We start from the raw sequence: 25,502 nt of genomic DNA on the forward strand, positions 1-25,502 counted from the left end.
GAACCTGCCGTCAAGCGACCTGACATCCAGTTCCATAGATAGCATCCTTTCACGATGACTCTTCCCAGCCCTGACTCGGGCTGGGGGCTGAGACAGGGTGGCGTGGAGGGGGTGGGGGACGGGCGCCGTGTGAAACCTTTAAAAGGAATGGGCTGAAGGCGAACCAGGGATGGGGAATTCATCACGCCAGCCGTCTCTCTGGACTGGAAGATGTAAATTGGTTGACTCTTAATTATGTACTTAAGCCCTGGCCGGTTTGGCTCAGCGGTTAGAGCGTCGGCCTGCGGTACAGAGAGACCCGGGTTCGGTTCCCGCTAAGGGCATGTACCTCGGTTGCAGTTTGTCCCCGGCCCTGGTTGGTCGTGAGGGTGGCAGCCACTCGATGTGTCCCTTCACATCGATGTTTCTCTCTCTCTCCCCCTCCGGCTCTATCTGAACAAAAAATGGAAAAATGTCCTCGGGTGAGGATAAAAAAAAAAAAAAAATCAATGAAAAATAAAAATTATGTACTTAAAATTCTTCCTCATTTCCAGATTAGAATAGATTTGCCATTTGTATAAATATATGCAATTATAGAATCCTAAAATGCTGCAAAGAACTGAAAAAGTCCTCAAGGATCATCCTGAGTGAGGTCCCTCAAACACTAGATGTGTCCATACCACCCATCTCCATCATTTTTAACTTACCCAAGTACCATCTACACATAGGACTCTCAGAATGTCTTACAATTGACCTTGGGTACATTAATTACTCATTATAAGCATGTATTAAGATATATATACATAAAAAACATAGTTTCCATAGACTGTATCATTTTCTATTATGTAATGGAACTAATACCATTATTAAAATTTATTCAGGGATCATCCCTGGCCAGTTTGCTCAATGGTTAGAACGTCGGCCCTTGGACTAAAGGGTCTCAGGTTTGATTCCTTCCAGTCAGAGGCACATACCTTGTAGTTTGATTCCTGGTCAAGGTTGTGTAAGAAGCAACCAGTCAATGTGTCTCTCTCACATAGATGTCTCTTTCTCTCTCTCTCTCTGTCTCCCTCTCCCTCCCCTGCACTCTATCTGAAAATCAACGGGAAAATATCCTCAGGTGAGGATTAAATAATAATAATTTCAAAATGTATTCAGGGATCATCAGTAACATGTGTCTTTGTTAAACACAAGGTAAAATCTTTCATTTTTTAAAGTAGAAAGTGAGAACTCCAGAAAGATGAAACAACGTGTTCAAAACAACACTGTAAATTCATGACAGGTTTGGGGACAGTACTCAGGTCTCCTAAGCTCCAGTCTCAGACGTTCTCTCTCTCTCTGTCTCTCCTGCTCTCTCTCTCTCTGTTACTTGGTCTCTGTGCATGTCTCTTGGTCTCTCTGCAGGTGACAGATAACACCTGTGAAGTCACTGAACCGAGTTACTCACACTAGCAAAGTACTGAACTGGGACAGGCTTCTAGGGTGTCCAGCCTGCACAGCCACATGGGGCCACACACTCAGAGGGCCTCTCACTTGGCTGAGTACTCTGCTTTTACTATCTTAAAATCTGTATCGAGTTTTTAGCAGGGGCCCTGAATTTTCATTTTGCACAGGGCTTCATATATCGTGTCGCCAGTCCTACCTGGAGGGTGATAAAAAACACACACAACATCTTAAAATAAATCATCGCTAGCCAGCCAGCCCGATGGATGTATTAAGAAAAAAGAAGCAAGGTCCGTGGAGCTGAGGCAATGGCGGCTGCCTACACTGGGCTATCCCAGCACTTCTCCAAACTCTGCACGGATAAACCAGGCCTAGGAGACCTCGGACTGCCGTGCCTTCCGCACAATGTAAAGACAAAATGCTATAACTTGAAACAACCCGTGATTTGCAAATAGCACCACCTTCCAGCAGAACCATTTCTATATCTCCCACCCTGAACGTTGGACAAGAATAAGGAGGGTCTAGAAAAATCAGAGAAGAGGAGGAAGAGAAACGAAGGGTGAAAGCTGAACAGAAATCCCTCCCAGGAAGAGAACATCTGTCACGAGCGTGAAGAGGCTGAACGCCACAGCTGCTGTTCGGGCTGGGCTGGAAGGGCGTTCAGCGTGGGAGGCGGGAGTGGGGAGGGGGTGGTTCTGAGGAGCAGTGCACACTTAGCAAAGGAGAACCGGACTGTGGAAACAGGAGTGAACACAAAGCACACGGAGGGATTAAAGATCAAGGGATGTAAAAAATATAAAAGAAAGTAATGCTCAGAACTCCCCATGAGCCTCCCTGCCCCAACGAAAACCAACCAGCAAAGAACATACACTTCAAAAGAAGGGTGTGTGGACATGAAACCTTGTGAATCATCCCTATCACCAGCCTTGAACCCCAAAAGTGAAAATCCAAACAGACCAGCTGGTGAAAAATCTCCCTGAAATTCCAATCATGTTGCAAAAGAAAACCAATACAAAACTCCAAACTGAATTAAATATCCTCAAAAAAGCATGTGGAAATGTATTAAACACACCCACCTATAGACACACATTGAGTCATAAATTCAAAACTATAAAATGGAAAGGGACTCAAAACAGAAAAAAAAAATGAAATGACAATTGAATGAATTTATCAATTAAATAGAAGGGAAAAAAGCAACAAGATATAATAAAGTCAAAATCATAAAATGTCCAAGGAGACATAGATTTGAATGAAAATTTAATATGGGCATCAAAGGAAAGCAATAGAAAAAAGCAATGAGACAAAGAAAGAATATAGATCAAAGAGATAGTGGTAGAAATAGAATACATGCAGAAATTATCCAACTTATGTAACATTGAAGTCTATGGGAATTAAAAACAAAAGGGCAGACTGCAATTAATATTTGAAACTATAATCCACCTTGGAATAAAAAATGCAAAACTATTACACAACACTTGAGTGAAAGGGGAAATAAAAAATAAAGTACAGAGCTTTTAAATATTATAAAAAAAAAACAGTGTCTCCCTGGTCAATGTACACAGTGGTTAGAGCATTGGCCCGAACACAGAGGGTCACAGGTTCAGTTCCTGGTCAAGGGCATGTACCTGGATTGCATGTTTGATCCCTGGCCCCTATTGGCACACTGTGCAGGAGGCAACTAAACAACATCTCTCTCTTTCTCTCTCCCTCCCTCCTTCCCCATTCCTCTCTTCCACTCTCTCTAAAAAAAGTCAATGGAAAAAATGTCCTCAGGTGAGGATTAACAACAATAACAAGAAGCCAATACCTATTAAAATCCAGATTCTAGGGGTCACATATAAAGCAGTTATCTGAAGAAAATTCATAGCATGAACATTTTCAATAAAATTAAAAATGTAAATAAAAGCATTAAATTCCCAACTCAAAAACTTAGGGAAAAAATCCAATGAATTAAAATACAATGACAATTAAAAAATACACACACATACACACACACACACACACACACACAACTGATTTCTTTTTAGAGAGAGAAAGAGGAAAGGGGAGAGAGAGAGAGATGGAACATAGATGAGAGAGAAACATCAATCAGCTGCCTTCTGCACACCCCCTGCTGGGGGTCAACCTGAAATCTGGGCATGTGCCCTGACTCTTGGTGCATGGGACAACACTCAACCAACTGAGCCAGACAATTTTTAAAAAGATATAAAATGCCTCTTAAAAATATGAAAAGATGTGCATGATATTGAATCAAATAGCCCCATTTTATATGAATGAGGAAAGTGGAGCCCATTGAGCACAATCATTTGCTTAAATTCATACCATCCACACAAGTAAGTAGTAATCTTCAGTTTCCTTGTCTTCTGCAATTATAGAACTGAACTAAACGTCTCAGACCTCTTACCATCATAACATTGTGGAATGCATCTCCAAGACTGAAATCACTGGGAAATGATTCAATGCCATTCACCTGTCATGTTGTTCTCGTGGTTTGTAGTCTTCCAACCGGAAGCTCTTTCTCAAGAGAATTATATTTAGGAGACAGATTTCACAAGCTGATGTACCACTAAGTCCTGATCTACCAAATTCAGGGTGGTTGTTTCATAGTGTCCCACAGGAAGTTTCATGACATCCATATTTCTACACCCCAGGTGAATCATTTTCAGACTGGGTTCATCTGGGAGGAGTAACTCTGCTACATGACAGGGCACTGGGGATAAGACTTATTGCCCCACTACATAGCAAAAAGAAGAGAAAATACAAGGAAGGACTCGGTCATGTTGAAAAGGGACTCTGAGTTCTGGGAGTGTGAAGACAGCTCTGGAGTTGCGGCATCTCTCACGCACTGCAATGCCATGTCGGGACATGAGACGGAGATGAGCATGCCCACGCGACACCATGGAGGCACCCTCAGAAATTCGCTGAGTGCCCAGGGTCTAAGGTAGACAGAACACTTTCAGAGAAGGAATAACAGCTGTTATGAAATTAATCATTAGACAATTAGATGCTTCTGTGGCTGGTGTGGAACCCAAGGAAATATTCCACAGATGGTGGGGGATTTGGGAAAAGTGAAATCCTATTCAATCAGAGCAGATATGATGCAGCAGATCTCACTGACTTATTTTTGATGAGTTATTTAAGCCTCTCTTGTAGTGTGGAACTATGTGTTTGTTAACATTATAGCATAGTAGAAATAGAATTCTGTCTTAAAATATTTGAGTTAAGTTGTGACATTGGGGGACACTAAGTCCTGTAACACACAACTCCAGGTCACAAGGGTTTACCCATTAGACGCTCAATGCTCATTTGCAATTCTGTCTAGGGTAACAGGCAAGGTGCTATGATCACCCAATCACTGCGGGACCCAATCTCATATCTGGTAATACACTGCAATACACTCGCCCCTAATTCACACGTTGAAATCTAACCCCCAACGTGATCATATTAAGAGGTGGGCCCTTTTGGAGGTGAGGAGGTCATGAGGGTGGAGCCCTCATGAATGAGATCAGATCCCTTATAAAAGAGACCCCAGAGAGCTCTCTGGCTCCTTCCGCCATGTGGGGACACAGTAAGAAGTTGGCGCTCCATGAACCAGGTAGCAGACCCTCACTAGACACTGAATCGGCTGGCACCTTGATCTTGGCTTCCAGCCTCCAGACTGTGAGAAATAAATCTGCGTTGTTTACAAGCCACCCAGCCCGTGGTATTCTCTTATAGCAGCCCCGATGGACTAAGTCATAATGGCACCTTCAAAATCGGCCCCCAGGATCACTGTGGACGGAGAGCAGAGGCTGTGAAAGTCACACAGGGGGTAATGGCTAGATCCGGAAGTGGCATGCATCATGTACATCCACTTTCAATTGTCCAGAATGCAGTGACATGACCTCACCTTACCCATATTGCATGCGGGGCGGATCCACAGTCTACCTTAACGTGTGCCCAGGAGAAAAATACAATGGTTTGGAAAGCACAAGACACTGTTGCTGGTACAGACTTGCTAATCTTTTTGCTGTTTAAATTCCGAGTGGAAAGAACTTCTTTCTGTAGTGTTATTAATGAGTTCCTGATTTTTGCTCTTAAGATTCTGCCCTAGAATGGGCAGATCAGGTAGGCAACTGCCTTAGAGAATACTGTCTCTTCTGACCAGCTTATTTCTGTCCGGGTGTGTGACCCATGCCCTTAACTCCACACACCTGATAAATGTTTCATCAATGCTTTTTGGAGAGCACTCGGCTGGGGCAGGAAATCATTGCATCTTTGTGGAGGTACATTCCACTAAGGATGCTTTCTTTCTAAACATTCAAAATTCAAACTGACTGCTATGCTGCCGAATTTCCAACCTTAGTCCTTAGGCCGGGGTTTGCAGCTAGACAGGTGACCAGTGAGGTGGGCAATGCACGGCCATCTGACTTTCAGATAAGACCCCTAGGAGTCAATAGCCCCTTACGGAAAAGAAACTGCTGACTTAGCGAGTCTCTTCCTCTGGCCTGAAATGTGCTATCCTCAAATCAATTTCCTACTCTTAGTCAATAGAGACTACGACCCTGCTGTGACCTCGTCGTCCACTTTCAGTGGGTGGGCTCTCTCTAAGTGTCTTATTTCCAACAGCTAAAGGAAAGAGCTGGACAGGAGTTCTTTCATGCAAGGCACCCTGGAAAACAGCCCTGTCCCCACCACCCTCATCATCTCCACATGGTCAGGGAAATGAGCATCTGGTTCCTTTTCTTAAAGAGACTCCCTGGTCTCCTTTGAGAAGATCTGTCTGTGAGCATGTCTGATGTGTTCACAGCTACCTTTAAAGGGGTTGTACCTGCACTTCTTTCCTTCTGCTTTGTGCCTATAAGAAGGATTCTTTCACTTGCTCTGAGTCATGAAAATGCTGGCACCGAGCAAGTCTAGAGTTAGGAGGAGAAGGATTCTGGCTGGAACACTGAGCCGTCTCGTTCTCCTGGGGGCAAACAGCGTGGAGCTATGCAGTATGGGAGGAAGTATAGTTGGTGGTTGGAGAGCTTACACCCAAGAAGCCTGAGCTCCTGCCCAGGCCCACACGTGAGAGCACCCTATTCTGACACTCACCTCCCCATGAGTGAGGAATCCTCAGGATCAGGGGAATATATACCTGAACTGTGAATCCCACTTATTTGCCCCGGCCAGTTTGACTCAGAGTGTTGGAGTGTCGGTCCATGGACCAAATCGTCATGGGTTCGATTCCGGTCAAGGGCATGTACCTCAGTTGCAGTTCACCCCTGGTCCAAGTCAATGTGTCTCTCCTCATGTCGATGTTTCTCTTCCTCTTCCCACTCTATTTGAAAATAAATGGGAAAAATATATATCCTGGGGTGAGGATTTAAAAATAAAAGACCAGCCAGTATGGCTCACTGGTTGAGCATCGACCCATGCACCAAGAGGTCGCAGGTTCGATTTCCAGTCAGGGCACATGCCCAGGTTGTGGGCCTGATCCCCATTGGGGGGCATGCAGGAGGCAGCCAAATAGTGTTCTCTCTTATTAATGTTTCTCTCTCTCTCTTTCTCTCTCTCTCTTCCTTTCTCTCTCTCTAAAAACCAATAAAGCAAAAAATAAATAAAAGGAAAGACATGAACCCCACTTATTTGGGGTACTCAGGATCACAAAGTGTTTGCTGAAGTGGAAAGGCCCACCCAGGCCGGGCATCTGGATTTCTTTTCCAGGTTAGCCTGTCCTCCCTGGGGCAGACTCTACCATTCATGTGTACACCCCAGTTCCAAGAACATGGGTCAAGGAACAACCATTGGGGCAAGGGACAGAGCTTTTAAGCACTGGCTGGGAGGTCACACATGCATCCGAGGTCCCTCACTCACAGCACAGTTTGCAAATGGGAAGGGGGACCTGGTCCATGGCACCAACTTCAGAGTCTAATGGACTTTGGGTCAGATTCCAACTCTGACACTTCCTAGCTCTGTACCCTAAAACAAGCGACCATCACACTGCTGCCGCTGTTTCCTGCACAGGTTTTGTGTTCTCTTCTGGAAGCGGTCACAATGGCAACCGGAACAGCACTTCGCATACATGTAATATTAACCAGGGGTAGGTAGGGAACGTCCAGCCACGGCCGTGTAAGGCGAACTTCACACCCCTCACCAACGAGAAGCAGTTCCAGCCATTGCATTAGGGCTGAGCGAATGAAACGTTTGACCACATCTAGCAGGCTAATGTTTAAACTGATGATTTCATATGTCCTGCGAATGATGTTATAAATATCCAAATGGCCCTTGGCAGAATAGAGGTCCCCCACCCCTGACAGTGGCCAGAAAGGGCTCACGTGGAGCATGGAACAGAGTGGACATCTGCACGTGTTTGAACTGTTATTGTATCATTGGAAACAAAGGAAAAATAGCACATTGCGTGGGAAACATGTGCCTACATTTTGAAGGTGGTTATTGAAGTGTGTGTGTGGGGGGTGACCTTAGAATGGGGAAGAACTGTGGGAGAGGCCCAAGGGGCTCTTGGTGCCCTTGTCTGTTGCTAAGGATCGGTGTGCTTTTGCACAGTCAGGAAACACTCCTGTCTATCAATCACCTCACTCCCTCAGACTCTGGCCCCAGGACCCTGGCACCATTTGCTGGACCACAGAGGTAGCTTGGAGAATGACGTGGCGAGGGCCCACTATCCACGGAGTTTAGGACCTTTGTTTTTTAGCCACTCTTATGTGAGTTGGGACGGTGGGGGAAATGGCTACTCTAGAACGTCTCATTTTTCTCAAGAGCAGGCCAGACCGGGTAGAGCCCTCAGCTCAGGAATGAAATATCATACCACCCTTAATAATACGGAGGGGAACCACGGCCACTTTCCAAAGTGGCATCTGTATTTCAGAAAAGTCATATATTTTATGTGAAATGCCCACATTTACTTCACACAGAAGTGAAAAAGAAAGTCAGCATCAGTGGTAGCCATAGTTTACTCATAAAAAAAGTCCACCCATCTGAGCAGTGAAAAATACAGCTTCTGTTATTTTTCAAGCAACTATAGAAGCCCTCTGGGTGACAATGACTCTACACCACCTGAACTTAACTCTTGGGCAACCCCCTCAATGTCTAGCATTTTCCTTCAAAAATGGGATATTTTTCAATTGAATATATGTAACTGAATATATTTGTTATTCAATTAATATCCAATTGTTCAAATTGTTGCCTCCAATATTCACCTGTGGAGTAGAATGATGGGCATCATTGAATAATTGATTCAATCACTGATTTATAAGGCTAATTTCTTATCTTGGGTAAAAAAAAAGAGAAAATAATTCATAATCATGATATTGGTCAAAAAGCGTTCCTGGAAGACAATTCCATTTCTTCAACAAAATAAGTTGCAAGAAAAAGATAGAGAGAGAGAGAGAAATGGGGGAATATAAATTAAAGAAATTTAGACATGTCTATTAATTGCTTCCATAAACTTTATTTGGACTTCAATTCAAGTAAACTAACTTTAAAAATAAATGAGTCCAGCTGGCGTGGCTCAGTGGTTGAGCATCGACCCATGCACCAAGAGGTCGCTAGTTTGATTCCCAGTCAGGGCACATGCCCAGGTTGTGGGCCAAATCCCAAGTGGGGGGCATGCAGGAGGCGGCCTGTTGATGTTCTCTCTCATGAATGTTTCTGTCTCTTTCTCCTTCTCACTTCCTCTATCTCTAAAATCAATAAATGAAAAAAAAAATTTTAATTAAATGAGATCCTTGGCTGGGTGGCTCAGTTGGTTGTAGTGTTGCCCTGTACATCAAAAGATTATGGATTTAATCCCTGATCAAAGCCCCATAATGGTGGCAATGAATCAATGTTTTTCTCTCACTTTGATATCTCTTTCTCTCCCCCTTACTGTCTGTCTAGAATCAATACAACATATACTTGGGTGAGAATAACAAAAAACCACGTGAGATAGTTGGGAAAATATGAACACTGGCCCCATCAAGGTAAATGTTGCAGGGTCAGGTATGAGCATGTTTAGAAAATGGACCTGTGCTTTAAGAGAAGCACAGTGAACGTTTTATGGGTGACACGTATAATGTCTGCAGAGTGGCGGCCTTGATTAAACACGCTTGGTCATGAGCTGATGATTACTGAAGTATCTGAGGGTTTATTTTACTGTCCTCTGCTTTGACATATCTTTGCTATTTTCTAGACTAAAACTTTGAAAAAGTTCCTGAGATCACGTTAGTATTTTAATTTACTTACAAAACTGACCAGAGCGACTGAATTGCTCTCGATTGCTCTGTCGCTGGAATTCGGTTCTCGCGAAACCATCCATGTCAAATGCGCACCGTGCGTCCAGACGCATCTTCTCGCCCGTGCGTCCAACACATTAGTCCATTTATGCCGCAATGACAAGCTTTGTCCCCCACCTCGTGTGTTCTTGCGTGGAACAGAAATGTATATTTACCTGAGTTTTAAACTGGCATCTCTCCTGCTGTGCACACAGAGATAGCAGCACCTGTCCTGAAACTGGACTCCGGAGAGCTCGGACGCAGCCATCCCAGTTCGGATGGACGGCGCTCTGGGCAGCGCGGACCGCCAAGGAGCCTCTCGGCGCGAAGAAGCGGCCGAAACCAGCCGGCTCCATGACAAGGTGAGACATACACGCCTCCCCTTGTGTTTTCTCATCATGTCCAAGTCCCTGGTTAAACATGTAGCAAACCCACCAGTTATGAATATCAGGCTCTATCAGGATGCATGAGATTAAAACATCAAGGTCTACAGATTTGAGAAATTGTCAGGGCAAGAAATTGGATTTTTACAAAACCGAGTAACTTGTGAAATTTCCATTATTCTGTGCCTTCCCTCCCCCCACCCGATTCTGATAGGAAATGCAAACAGATCTGCCAGGTCTCAGGTTGCCTTGGGGAAATAAAGGACAAAATAGAATACAGAAGACTTCCTAATCAAATCATTAAAAAATAAGTTGAGTTTCCATGTCCCTGAAAACCAGTGTTTGTTTGTCCTCTGGCCTCTCCACCCCCCCGCCCCCACTCCATTCTCCTTCTCAGGGACAAGTAAATACCGTCAACTCAAACACTGTTTACTAGATATTAGGAGAATATAACTCAATGCACTCACATCCTAATCAATTACTATTTATCAGAGAAAAAGCAGCACCAGAGTAGACATTAGAATTTCCTCTTTCCTTAGCACACATTCATATTAAATTTTCTGAGAGTCAGAATATAGAAAAACCTTTGGCACATAGCGTAACAGACTGCTTACTATGTCAGTCGGGCATTTCACGAGATCGGGGATATCATATGCTTAACCTGGAGTCCCTGTCAGGTAGCTTTTGGATCAATGTGCTATCCGTCAGAGAAGAATATTAATATCTTTCATTACAATCGCATCAAAACCACATAAATGTGTTTTAACCTTTGAGATAATTTAGGAACAACACAAAGCCACGTAAATATTTCCCCTCTAAAATTACTATTTGCCAAAACGAAAACAGGCCACATGCCTTGTCCATTTGATGATGCTAGGAAGAAAAAATAAAATGCAGGCCACTTCTGGTCCCAGGTGGCAACCTGTCACAGTGTCAAATTTCACTTCCAGTTTGGTTGCATCTGTGCAGAAATGTTTAGCTACCCTGAGCAACTTAGTCACAGGAAGGCATCAGGTCTCAGAAGACACTCAGGGCTTTAGAATGTGGTTGCCTTTGCAATAATTCGGGTGTGCAGAGACAGCACACTGACTTGACATGGACAAAAGGAAAACTGTCCCACCCAGAGACACTGCTGAATCTCCAAATCACTTAGGAACGGTGTAAACCCTGGATGCAATCTGGTCAAGCTCTGTGATTCTAGTGAATCTTCTATGTGTTCTAATCCTTTGCATTTAAAATGCCATTGCAGCCAGGACCAGGCCGGTGTGGTTCAGTGGTTGAGCATCGATCCATGCACCAAGAGGTCACTGGTTTGATTCCCCATCAGGGCACATGCCCAGGTTGTGGGCCAAATCCCCAGTTGGCAGGCATGCAGGAGGCAGCCAATCGATGTTCTCTCTCATCGATGTTTTTATCTCTCTCTCCTTCTCACTTCCTCTCCCTCTTAAATCAATCAAGGATGAAAAAAAATTGTAAATGCCATTCTATTGCTTCTTGTTAGTGTCTTTTTTCCTGTACTTCTTTTTCTTCCTTTCTTTTTCTTTTTCTTTTTTCTTTTTTTTAATTTATTTCCTTTATTGATTTTTAGAACCGGGACCTCTTGGTGCATGGGTCCATGTTCAACCCCTGAGGCACACTGACTTACTTAACATTTAAATACTCCCACCCCCACCCTCAGTAAAGTAAAGTGTTGGTTTCTTCTTAATAACCTAGGAAAGAAATGGGTGGCTGTGGTCAGACTTGGAATCGATAAGCCTGTGAACACCCTCCCCGGTCAGCCGTTTCTCTGTCACTCACAGGAGACTCAGAAAGAGGCACGCACTGCATGTACCAGCCAAGCGAGAACGGCAGAGCCTTTGCAAACGGATTTCCACAAGAAGGGATTTTCACAAAACACATGGATGTTGTTTCAAAGACTGACTGTGGTTCATGCATTTGTTTAGGCGGCTGCCTCCTCCCCTCTCTGCTCCCTGCTTGCTGGTTCACAGCCTTGAGAGCCACTGACATGATTACTTTAGGTGCTGACTGCACAAAACACAAGGACTGAGGACCTGCATCCACTGCTTTCGAAATGACGGGGCCAAAGGGAGGGAGGGGCTGCCTGGATTACAGAGACCATAGCCACACTCCCCCCTTGTTCTTGTAAGGTGACTTCAAGGGGGTGGGTGACATACTTGGCTGGATGACAGTCTTGTTTTATGCATTTGATTCATTTTTAATCCCATCCCACTTTTCTCTTCCTTTTGGCAAAATGAAACGTTCAAATCCTCTCTTAATGCCTCTCTGATCCTGCCCTGGGAGTTATTAACAGTTTCCTGTATATCTTTACACATTTTTTGTCTACACTTTTAAGTACATTATAGGGATATGTACATAGATAATAAGATATATTCACAATTTTTTTTTTTTTTTTTGGCTGGATAAGGGATCGGGCCATCTAATACAGCAACTGTTATTCAACGGGGCAATTGAAGTTTATATTCATGAAAGTGAAATACAATTTAAAAATTCAGTTCTTCCATTTCACTGACCACATTGAAAGTGTTCGATGGCCATGTGCGGCCCATGGCCACCGCACTGGACAGCGAAGAAATTGAGCATTTCCATCACTGCGCAAGATTCTATTTAACAGGAGCTGCCAAAGATTATTCCTAATTTTCAATCAATAAGAATTTTGTGCTTCCATCTTAAAAATAATCTTTGAATAATCCTAACCGAAAATCAGAAGTAAGACCAATAGTAATCAGAACTTATTTTGAATTCCAGAAACAACACTGGGTTGTATATGCTTAATTTGGTTCAGGAACCTGGTATCTGAGGTCCTAGTTGTATGGATTCTGAACTCTCACCACAGAATTTAAGTGTTCAATGCATTATGCCTATGTAGATTCTACCAGGTTTGAAATGTTCTGCCCCAATGACTCTGTTCTGGTACCTTCTTGGAAGGATACCAACTCGGTTAGGATATGGTCAAAATTATTCCCTCAAATTTAGGCAAAAAAAAGAGGCCAATGTCAGTCATAGAGATTCCAGAATGACATTCTTTGTTCTGGTATCTTGATATTTTCCCCAAAGCCTAATACTGGGTGTTTCGAAGCTAGGAAATTAACAAGAAATCAGAAAGCCAAATGAGCATTTATAGGTAGAAAAAGCAAAGTGTGATTATTTGGTCTCCGAGGAGCTAATTACAGGCTCAGCTGAAACTGAGAGGATCATGGGAAGACATGTGCGCACTTGTGTGTATGCACACACACACACACACACACACGCGCGTCATGCATGCACAAAGCTACTGGTCTCTGCCCACCTCCAAAGACGCGGACTGCATCACTGCATAAATAAACCATTTGGACGGCTCTCTGTTTGAGAACAATCGATCGTTCCCCTGAACTAGGGTCAGGCAACGTCTATCCAGAGCCTGGCCTGACCCACAGCTGTATATAAAACATGGTATTAAGGTGAGCTTCCCACCGGCCCCTTTCCACTTGTCAGGCTCCCAGCCAAACATCGCTCATTCCTCTTTGCTCATGCCAGTGCCACCCACAGCCTGCAAACTGGGAGAAGTGAATGGCATTGAAGGAAGTCTGGCCCTCAGGAAACCAAAGTCCGTGTCCCAAAAATCAGGCAGCACCTCACAGGTTTTCTAGAGTGTACTCAGCAGAAGTTGGCTGAGCAGATCTGATAGCTGAAGGGGCTCTTTTAGTTTCAAGAATGTTGATGACCCCACATGGCCATCATATGTGTTGCTCAGAGTGGGGTTAACTTCTTTCAGCACCCCCAAAGAACATCCAAGTTCTGAGACAGAGGAGAGAGGTGATGGTCCTTTGTCTTCACTGGCATGTCAGGCTGGGTAGCTGCTGGTTGTGGGGGGCTATCCTGTGCACTGTGGGACATTGAGGAGCATCCCTGATCTCTTCCCACTAGACGGGAAGAGCATACCTCTCCCTCAGTTGTGACAATCAGAAACATCTCCAGACGTTGCCAAATGTCACTCAGGGGGAGACATTGTTCCCAGAATAAGAATTGCTGACTTATACACAGAAAGACCCAAGCATTGCAGCAAGAGTGCATGTCATATCTAAGAAGTCAGTGAGGCAAATGGAAGCCGAGTCATAGTCATCTGCTCCAGCTGCTAGGACAAGGTACTACAGAATGGAGCCTTAAAAACAGAAATGCATTTGCTCACAGTCTCAGATCAAGGTCCCAGCAGCCTGTCTTCTCTCTGTACCTTCATATGGCCTCATGTGGGTCTGTGTTCTAATCTCTTCTTTTAAGGACACCAGTCATATTGAAATAGAAACCACCTCAACAACCTCATTTTAACTTTAATTAGCTCTTTATAGATCTTATTTCCAAATACAGTCATATTCTGAGGCACTGGGGGTTAGGATTTCAACCTAAGAATCTGGAGGTGGACACAAGTCAGTTCATGACAAGAGATAATGATTCCCAGACACAGCTCCAGGACTTTCTGCACCACTAATAACCTTGCTGTATTATCTTGTAGACTCAGCCCTCTGACTTAGAATGGGGCTCTCTTCACTGGCCATGCTTTTCCTGTTCAGGAGAGAGTCAGTCCTTTGACCAGGGAAGCAAAGGGAAAGAATTGAGCAGGCACCTCTCAATCTCCCACTGTCCCTCATTTACTCTGCCCATCAGGCACAGTGAGAGCTTTGTGGTCTCCTCTCCTCCCCGCGAAGTTCTGGCCCCTCTCCTAAGGGACTGATTTATTTTCTCTACATTTAAAAATAATTCAGCAGGGAATACCTTTAGATCGTGAGATTCCCTGAGTGGACAAACTTGACCTATAAAAGGCCACAGGGTAAAGACTGGGCTTAGAGGCCATGGTGAGTGGGTGCGACTGCATCCCAGCGGGACTATTACAAAAACAGGCAGGAGGCTGAATGCAGCCCAGGGGCCATAGTTGCCAACAAATGCCCTAGAACATTAATCAGGTTATCTGACTCATATGATTTGTTTAAACTTGGACTTGGTCAAGTTTAAATAAAATAAGAGACACATGGAGAATGACAATCACTCTCTTTCCTGCTGAAAAAAAAAAACATCCAAGTGTCTCCCTGTTTTCCCCACTGTAACTATGGCCAAATATATACAAGAATATTCACAATAACTTCCATTTCAAAGGGCATTTTAAGCTGGCTTCCTGTTCCCCGTTTTCCTTTTCTTTTTACTGACCCTCATGCCTCCAGCTCTGGTTTCTAATTTCTTTCTTCATTAAAAGTCCTGTCAACCTTCTCAAGAATAAAGTTGTTCCTTTAAAAATGCCCATCTCATAAAAGGCCTGTTCCCGGAAGGCATAAGATAAATAAGATGGTTCATGAAATCCCCCTCCAAATAACAGACTTATGAGAAATAATCCTGAATGTTGATTTCAGATCACTCCAAACAAATCATCGTCAAACTCGAGGTGAGTGCCCCCAGGATGTGTTTTACAGCATCCCTGGGCAAGCCCTGCGTTTCTGTAGACACGTCCAAAGCATGCCTTGTCTCCTTCTGCATACACACATGGTCAGCAAAGAGCTGGTGCTCGTGAGCTGGTGCTACCTCAGTGGGGACCCATAGCAGAGAGGGATCTGGAGTATCCACTGATACTAGAGGTCAAAGATGCAAGAACACTGGTGTAGCATCGTCACCAATAGGCAAAAACGGGAAACTGCCCAATGTTCATTACAGGGGGTGCGTAGCCCTGGTCAGTGAGACTCAGTTGGCTGGGGCATCGTTACATACACCAAAAGATCACAGGGTCGATTCCCAGTCAAGGCACATGCTCAGGTTGCAGGTTCAATCCCAGTCAGGGTACATATGGAAGCAGCCAATTGATGTTTCTCTCTCACATTGATGATCCTCTCTCTCCCTCTCCCTCTCCCAACCTCTCTTTCTCTCTAAAAAAAAAAGTTAATCAATCAATAAAAAGAAAATAGAGGGGTGAGTAAACTATTTAAAGACTCATATGCATATCCAAGGATGCCAGGTTGTTGCTAAAAGAAATCTAGATGGGTGTGTATAACAGAAAATATTCATGATATGCTGTTAAATGCAAAAGGCAAATAAAATATAATGTATACATATATGTATATACACATTTATACACATATATACATATACACATAAATGCATATACACACATACACATATAGAAAGAGGTGATGTTTAAACAAAATTTTATATGTATTTGCCTATATTTATTCAATAAATATATATAAATACATTTATTCATCTATCTTATCTATCTTTTTCTCTCATATACTTATCTCTGAATATTTTTGTCAATATATAGAAAATAGATAATATTTATAGTAATTTCCTTTGAAGGAAGTACATTTAAAACACTTGAGAGAGGAATTTGGTCTTTCTCCTCTATGGATTCTTTAATGTTTGATAGTCCTGAAACATTTGTATTTTTAAAGAAAGAAAATTAAACCACCTACTCTAGGAGAAAAATAAAACTTTGAAAATCCTTTTGAATAGCATGCTGTATTGTTTTAAAAATGACAAAATCTTGTTTTTAAAAATTGAAGAAAGGGTGGAGTGCGAAGCCGTCGTTCTCCCTGACTCTGTGCGGTCCCACCGAGGACTCCAGGGACACCTGCTGTACCAGTTCAGTACTTATCCCAAAGAACGATTTTTAATTAAATTGGGAAGGATGTTCCTTGGGAAAGACCAATTTCTTGAAGCTAGAAATAGACTCAGCCCTAAGAAGTCTTGGCCCTGTAGCAAGGCGCGAGGCGGTATAGGAAACGCACATTCCACGTGCCCCCAAGCGTGGTCAGGAGGACCCCATGTCTCTAGCTAGCAGTGGAGACCGAAAAACACTAGGCTAAGGGGGTTCCAAGAACTGAGTGAACGAAGCCACTCAGGGTCATTGACAGGGAAAGACTACAGTGCACCACAGGGAAACACCCAGGAGACCTCCCACACTCCAAAGCTTTGGCTCATGGCTGGCCACGCCGAGGTAGGTTTCAGCCAAGTAGAAGTGATGAGAAATGTGTTCATAGATCCCCATACAGTGAATTTGGAACTACAGAGCAGACGGGAGCAGAGCATTGCAGGCAGTGGGCTCCTGGCCTGAAAGCATGCCAAGGGCAGGTGGATGGCCACTTGAGAAATACACATTTATTTCGCATCAAAGACAAAACACCTGGGTGTGATTCAGGGGTTTAATTTAGCAATTGCAGCCGAGTCAATGTGCCAGTGCACAGAAATGGCTAAGAATCCATGCCCCAACCCAGAAGGAAGGTCAGTGGCAAGGAGATCAGATGGGAAACCACAGAACACACGTATGTGTGCGCATGTGCACACACGCACGCACAGTGACACATTTCCTCACTGGCTGTTTCTCTCATAGGACTGACATGAAGTCAGTTTGGAGAATAATTTAAGGATAACTGACTTCATTTTCTGAAAGTGTTGACTTCTCAGGCCGGCCAAGACCAATGTAGAATAACATTGACTCCGTTTTAGAAACATCGTCGCTTTGCTCATTCTGATAGTTTTTATGCCACAGTATCGGAGTCTAAACTGCAGCCCAAACTTAATTTTGATCAGAGATGGGATGGTAACATTTTCCATCTTTGTGGGAAGCACAGAAAACACACCCTTTATGGGCAGATCCATGTGTCCTGCTCCATAACTAAGCAAGAAGATCCATTAGCGCCCTCACCATATTATTTTCTGCTTTCCATACTCTTGACCATGTCCAGTTTTCTGTCATAATTTCTTAGGCATCAGGACTATAGGTCTTAATACATTTATATTTTCATAAATGCTATACTGTTTGTCTTTTTTCAGTAAATATAAAATTCTTTAATATAAGATTTTGAATGATACTTTGGTTTTATATCAGCTTCACCTACTTATTTATTTGTTGGGGATTTTTTTGCACATGAAAAAGAAAATCTTCAATCACACCAACAGGTAGTGATAGGGTCCTTTGTGCAGTGTTCTTTCAGTAGTCCTAGTGCAGAATTACAACCTTTCTAATTGATACCAGTTTGAAAAAGTTAAACTATTTGTAGAGGTGATAAAAGCTGTATCCAAACACAGGCAAAAGAGAACAAAAGAAAAAGGGGGAAAAAAGGAAAGAAAACACTATTTTGATAGCCCAATTAAAGCTTCTGGTGTGAGTAAAATAAAATTCAGTATATTACATAAATATTTCTGTATTTACTTATTTTTTAACCAGCATAAAGAATAAGAATGACTATTAGAATGATACAATACACTCATAAATGAAGGCTTCCTCCCCTTTAATTTGGATCTGATTTTAAAAATATTTTTAATTAATTTTATTGGGGTGACACTGAGCAGGAGAACATATTTTCCAATGATACATCTGATAAGGGGTTAATATCCAAAATTTATCAAGAACTTATAGAACTCAACACCAGAAAAACAAATAATCCAATTAAAATGGGCAAAGAAGTGAATAGACACTTCTCCAAAGAGGACATATTGATGGCCAGTAGATACAAGAAAAGATGCTCAACATCCTTAACCATCAGGGAAATGCAAATCAATGAGATGTCACCTCACACCTGCCAGAATGGCAACATCAATAAATCAACAAACAAGTGCTGGATAGGATGTGGAGAAAAGGAAACCCTCATGCACTGTTGGTGAAATGCAGATTGGAGCAGCTACTGTGGAAAGCAGTATGGAATTACCTCAAAAAAATAAAAATGGAACTGCTTAATGACAGCTGTTCCACTTCTGGGAATGTATCTGAAGAAACCTGAAACACTCTTTCGAAAGAATATATTCACCTCGATGTTCACTGAAGCTTTATTTACAATAGCCAAGTGTAGAGGCAAGCCCGAGTGTCCATCAGTAGATGAGTGGATAATAAAGTTGTGGTACTTTTACACAATGGAACACTACTCAGCCATGTAAAAAAAAAAGGGGGGGAGGAAATCTTATCTTTTGTGACACCATGGATGGACCTGGAGAGCATTATGCTAAGTAAAAATAAGCCAATCAGAGAAAGACAAGTACCACATGATTTCACTTATACATGGAATCTAATGAACAAAATAAACTAACAGACAAAATAGAAACAGGTTCGTAGATACAGAGAACAGACTGTCAGCTGACAGAGGGGAGGGGCTTGGAGGGGCTGGATTAAAAAGATGAAAGGACTCAGGAAAAAAAACTCATAGATAAGACAACAGAAGTAAAGTGGGCATAAATCTAAACAAAATAAAACCTGACTTGGGATGGTGAACACAATACAATATACAGATGATGTATTATATTGCTTTCATTAGAATTTTTTTTTTTTTTTTTTTTTTGGTTTCAAATAAAACATCAGTTCAAACTGATTTAAGCAAAATAGGACAGTGTTGTTTCACATAGATGAAAAATGTAAAGATAACTGGATTTTTGCGAGCTACTTTCAGGGGCTCTGCTCTCGGGACTCCTGCTGTAGACTTCTACAGAATTGGCCACATTCTCAGGGAAGCACAGCCAAGGCTGCCAATTCCAACCTCAACATGCTGTGCCCGACACTTTCCATAACTGTTCCCAGACTGAGTCTCATTGGCTGGACTTGGGTCACATGCTCATCTCCTAGCCAATCACGATATCTTGGAGACAGAACTTTGCAATTGGCCAGGATTAGGTTCCATACCCAACTCTGCACCTAGGCAAAGAGTAAGCCCCCTGTAAGAGTCTGGGGTAAGGGGATGAGGGAAACATGGTCCCTTACAGAAAACAGTTTTATATACATGGGGGGAAAAAAGGAAATGCTGGAAAGGTGAAAACAACAGTTACTTTGTAAAAAGTGCTTATCATAAGCAGACTTGATCTACTGTCACCAAGGTCAGTAAAGTTGTTCCTGAAATCACCATTGGTATGAATTCCAGTTGTAAATAATGCTGAAACTTCAGCAGGACATTCAAAAGAGGTTCTAGAGCCGTGCTGTCCAAGACAACAGCTACTAGGCACATGTGCATATTAATTTTAAATAACCAACATTAGAAAAAATTCTAAATTCAGTTTCTTGGCAGCTTGAGTTAGAGCTCAGCAGCTGCATGGGAATAGCAGGTCTGCCTTATTGGACATTACAGATGCAGACTGTCTCCATCATTGCAGAAATTCCTACTGGATGATGCTATTCTAGAGTTTTTTCTGCCCCACCCCATCCCAAATTTAAAAATAAAGAGGGGCATTTGATTGGGCGAGGAAGGGCTAGGTGACCTTTGAATGGTCACAGGCTACACTGCAAGCAGTTCTCAACCTGTGGGTCATGACCACTGCGGGGGTCGAATGACCCTTTCACAGGGGTTGCCTAAGACATAACAGTAGCAAAATTACAGTTGTGAAGCAGCAATGAAAATAATTTTAAGGTTGGGGGCCACCAAAACATGAGGAACTGTATTAAAGGGTCGCAGAATTAGGAAGGTTGAGACCACTGGGCTACAGGGACAAGGGTAACAGTGATGGTGAAAACATAGACAAACAAGTGAGGACAGTTATTCTTTTTTTTCTGAACATAAAAAAAAATAAGTTATTTAGAATAGAACACAAGTCTTTTCTTTCTTTGTCAGAAAGACAAAGAGCATAAATAAAAGTAAAGTGTCAGTTGCACTGAAAGGTTCCCATTTCTCTCCCCTACCCCCAATCCAAAATGTTGCAATAATGAGGGGTAGTTACACAGACTGCGAACAAGAGGTACTTGCTCTCTATTTTATTTCCAGCGGTTGCTAGAATGAATTTTGTTGTGTGAAAGCTGAGTAGAGGTATTTGTAACATTTGGAACAAAATGTAAACTCTTGACATACCAGACCCTGAGCGCTCTGGTCTTGTACCTCCAACATCCAGCCCCCTTCCCAATATGCATGTTTTAGTGCCATGGGCTTAATTCTGATCTTCAATGTCTTTACTGGCTGTTCTATCAGCCTAGAAGATGCTTCCTGGAGTCCTTCTCCTGCTCCAGGTCTTTGCTTAAACTTCCTATCGCCGGAAAATCTTTCTGATCGCCTTCTCTGACACACACGTTGTTCTTCATCACAATATCTTGTTTATTTATTCATAATACTTGCACTACCTAAATTATTATTGGTTACTTTTTCCCCTTACTATATTCAAGTAACATGTAAATTCCACTGGAGCAGGAACCATGTCTGTCTTATTTCCTGTTGCTGCCCCAGTGCTGAGTGGGCATTCAATGACTGATTGTGGGGTGAGTGAGTGAATGAATGAATGAATGAACCGAGGAGCGTTGAAGGGAAGACTGCAGGATTTGCTCACCGCACTGTCCTGCTTTACTTGTCAATAGCAGAACTAAGAGGAAACAGAGGACTTGGATGTTTTTTAGGTTTCGCCTCTAGGTTGGGTCATTTCCAAAACTGCTTTCCTTGACCACTGTGCACAGCCAGGAGAAAATGAGGTGATGTCAAATACGCTGGTGTCCTGCTTAATTTGTACTCTAGCTCTTATCATAAGAGTAAAATGCAGAGTAAGATGCTCAAATAGAAGACTGTTAGGGAATCCAGAGTTTAGGTTCAGTTGAGAACGCCCACCTTTCCCTCTCCAAATGCAAAGGCTGGGAGGCAGGAAAAATGCACATCTATTAGAGATCACATTATGAGTGATTAATAAGGTCAACCAAGTACAGTTTATCATCCTTCACAGTATCCAGGCAGCATTAACATCCTGCTACCTCGTTCTCCCGATGGCCAACTCACAGATTCATCTTTGCTCAGACCTCATTAATATTTGAAACCATAGAATATATTCAAACACTTAGCCCAGGTTTCATCACCCAGCAGGTACTCAAATATACAAATTAAATACATGAATGTCAGAAGATCTTTAAAAACTGCAGCAAAGTCCGGATGGTGTGGCTCAGTTGTTGAGCGTAGACCCATGCACCAAGAGGACACATGCCCAGACTGTGGACCCAATCCCCAGTGGGGGGCATGCAGGAGGTGGCCAATTGATGGGGTGACATGGGTTAATAAAATTAAGCAGATTTTAAGTGTATAACGCTATATAGCACATCTGCATACTGCATCATGAGTTCACCACCGAAAGTCAAGTCTTTTTCTGTCACCATTGATCCCCTGTTTGCCCTCGTCCACGTCCTCCTACCTCCCTTCCCTCTGGAAATCACCATACTGTTATTTATGTCTGTTTCTTTGTTTGCTTGTTTGCTTGCTTTTGCTAATTCTTTCACCATTTTCATCCAGCCCAACCCCCCACCTCTTTAACAGCTGTCAGTCTGTTCTCTGTATCTGTAAGTCTGTTTATATTTTGTTCAATAGATTCCACATATAAGTGAAATCATATATTACTTGTCTTTCTCTGACTGGCTTATTCTACTTTGCATAATGCTCTCCAGGTCCATCCATGTTGTTGCAAAAGGTAAGATTTCTATCTTTTTTATAGCCTACTTGTATGGGAGAACATATTCGCCAATGATATATCTGATACAGGGTCATATCTAAAATTTAATAAGAACTTATACAATTCCACGCCAAGAAAATAAACAATCAAATTTTAAAATGGGCAAAGGACCTGAACAGACACTTCTCCAAAGAGGACATACAGATGGTGAATAGACATATGAAAAGATAGTCCATGTCACTAATTATCAGAGAGATGCGAGTTAAAACCACAGTTCATCTCACGCCATTCAGAGTGACTATCATCAACACATCAACAAACAGGTGCTGGTGAGGATATGGAGTGAAGGGAACCCTAGTGCATGGCTGAAATGCAGATTGGTGCAGCCACTGTGGAAAACAGTGTGGAGTTTCCTCCAAACATTAAAAATGGAACTTTCTTATGACCCAGCAATTCCACTTTTAGGAATATATCCAAAGGAACCGAAAACACCAATTTCAAAGCATATATGCACCTCTGTGTTCATTGCCGTTATTTACAACTGCTGAGATTTGGAAGCAGCCCAAGTGCCCATCAGTAGTCGAGTGGATAAAAAAGCTGTGGTACATTTATACAGTGAACTACTACTGAGCAGAATTTTATTTTATTTTTTTACTCACTCATACCCATTCCGGGAAAGTAGGTACAGTCTCCACTATGCTTCTGCAGTATCCAAGACCCTGGTAACATTGATTTTTATTTTGCAATAATTTGTTTACTTGCCTGTCTCCCTGCCTAGTCCCAAAGGCCCCTGGAGTCAGGGTCTCTATCTTACTCATTTTGTATCTGAAATTCAACCTAATATTGTGACACATCACAGAAACCCCAAATGTATTATTGACTATCAATGTCACTGGAGTTCTGGCAAGGGGACTAAACCTTAATAAGATGACTTTTACAGTTTTCCAACTTTTAAGATTCTTTTTTTGAGAGGAATTAAATGTGGATACCAGTATTTCAACCCTTAAGCAAAGTGATTCTTAGAGTATAGTTTGTAAAGAGGTTGTACTGGTGAGTCATAAACAAATCCAAAACTCAAACCTCTTCTTATGTTCTTATGGGCAAGTGACTGTAATTCCATTGTCTATGCAGAATGTTCACTTAAGTACTATCTACTTATATTTTGCTTTTAACTATTCAGTAAAAAGCCTACATAGTAAAACTTGCTACATTTTTTTTTAATATTAACACATTACCAGTTTACTGAGGACTCAAGTTCAGCATTTCTATCAGAAGTTAGGATGTCATACAACATTACTTGCTATGTATCAGGTTCTTTTGTGAATTTTTCTTTTGGTATTACTTTACCTAATTCTAACCACAACACTATGCAATTTTTATTTATTGACACCCACGTTTTACAAAGGAGAACACGGAGGTACCAGAAAGCGAAGTCACTTTTCTAAGGTAACTTAGCTAATCGGACATAGAGCCAGATATAAAATTGAACTCCAATGCCTTCCTTTTACCTTCGACACTACATTGCACCTTAGTCTTTGTGGAGCTGAACAGCTCCAAGAGAAGATGACATGGGTGGAGAAGGTGGGCTGTGGTTGAAAATAAAAGCTAGAGACAAAGGAGCTCAGTCTAGAGGTGGGGGTGAGGTGGGACAGGAGCAGGGAGGAAGGTATATACCTATAAGGAAAGAGATAAATGCTTTTAGATTAGCATACAAATGACACAGCACCCACCCTCAATAAAAGAGAGAAGAAAGGAATTACCTTAAGCATATGTTTGAAGACTAAATACACTTTGACATAAGACATGCAAATGCTAAATATAAGCCTGTTAAAGAATATATTCTTAAACATAAATAAATGATCTTTCAGATAAAAATATTTTAATTAAATATTCCAGTGTCAGTTCTCTGAATCACTTAGCTCTTGGGACTGATTAGATAGATTACTTTTTTCTCCAATTACCTGAGCTTCAAATTTATTGCTCATTTGCCTCCTTTACTTCTAAAATAAAATGAAGATCCACCATTTACGATTTGATCAAAGTCATTCTGATGAATATTTTTAAGGCATTGTCAGACATGGTTGGGCTGATTTTTAATAACAGCCCCCAACTAATCAATAGATAATTTAATTCAAAAATGGGAAGCTGTAAATTTTAATGCTCTGTTTGGTATTTTCTTTTAATTGAAAAGATGGCAAGTCAGCGTAGGCAGAAGACTAGGAAGACATACCCATTAAAATTAAATCTTGAAGGGCATGTGTCTTGAGGAACCTCTGCTCCCAGGGACCATACACTGTTGGCATTGTCTCCAGCAGGAATCTCTGACCCTCCTCTATATGATTAAGTGACTATGATCATCTCTTCACCTTGTACCAAGGCTGTGACTTGACCTAAATGCCCCCCACAATTATTTTTATAACCTAGACACAAACCATGCAGAAGGAGGGTTTTGATCTCTCTAGTTCAATGTGTGATCTTATTTAGTTTAATCCAAATCAATCAATAAGGCCATGGTTGTAGTGAACCAATGTAGAACTGTACTGAATGCTAAGTTGTCGAGGAAACTAACAATTTCTTCCAAAACCACTTATTAACTACATTTTCACATACCACCCAGTTCAGAATGACTCTAACCATTGCTTTTTAAGCATTTTTTTTTTTAAATGCGCACATCTAGCCCCAGCACAGACAACTACCAGCAGTAGATCTCTTTGTATCTCCTAACAGGGAGACCCAGGCCAATCACAGGCAGCATCTGACTGTGACTGCACCAGAGTACCTCCCAAGAGATACCAAAACCAACACACCCAGTGGGCAGCTTCAGATCACAACAGAGCACCACTGAATTAACTCCAAAAGCAACATACCCAAAGGGAGGTCTCAGAAGGCACCAGACCCAGCTGGAGTGAATTGTGCATCATGGAGTCAGCCCCCATTCTGCAGCTCATACTCAGTGGTTGGGGTCAATCCTCACAGACAGTCAGCATGAGGGTCAATCCAACCCACTAACATGCCAAGAGCAATCAAGGATCAACTACAACAGGAGGGCTCTCATAAGCTAAATAAGGGACACCCTAGGAGAATCAGGTTCAGGTGA

General features: G+C 42.3%; 1 protein-coding gene across 4 annotated transcripts in view; it reads right to left on the bottom strand.

Moving 5' to 3' along the window:
• Positions 1–25,502, bottom strand: part of RBFOX1 (RNA binding fox-1 homolog 1) — a 1,464,646-nt gene that overhangs the window by 797,651 nt on the left and 641,493 nt on the right. The window lies entirely within an intron of this gene.

The sequence above is a fragment of the Molossus molossus genome, unplaced genomic scaffold (assembly GCF_014108415.1).
Source record: "Molossus molossus isolate mMolMol1 unplaced genomic scaffold, mMolMol1.p scaffold_m16_p_3, whole genome shotgun sequence".
NCBI classification, from domain to species: Eukaryota; Metazoa; Chordata; class Mammalia; order Chiroptera; family Molossidae; genus Molossus; species Molossus molossus.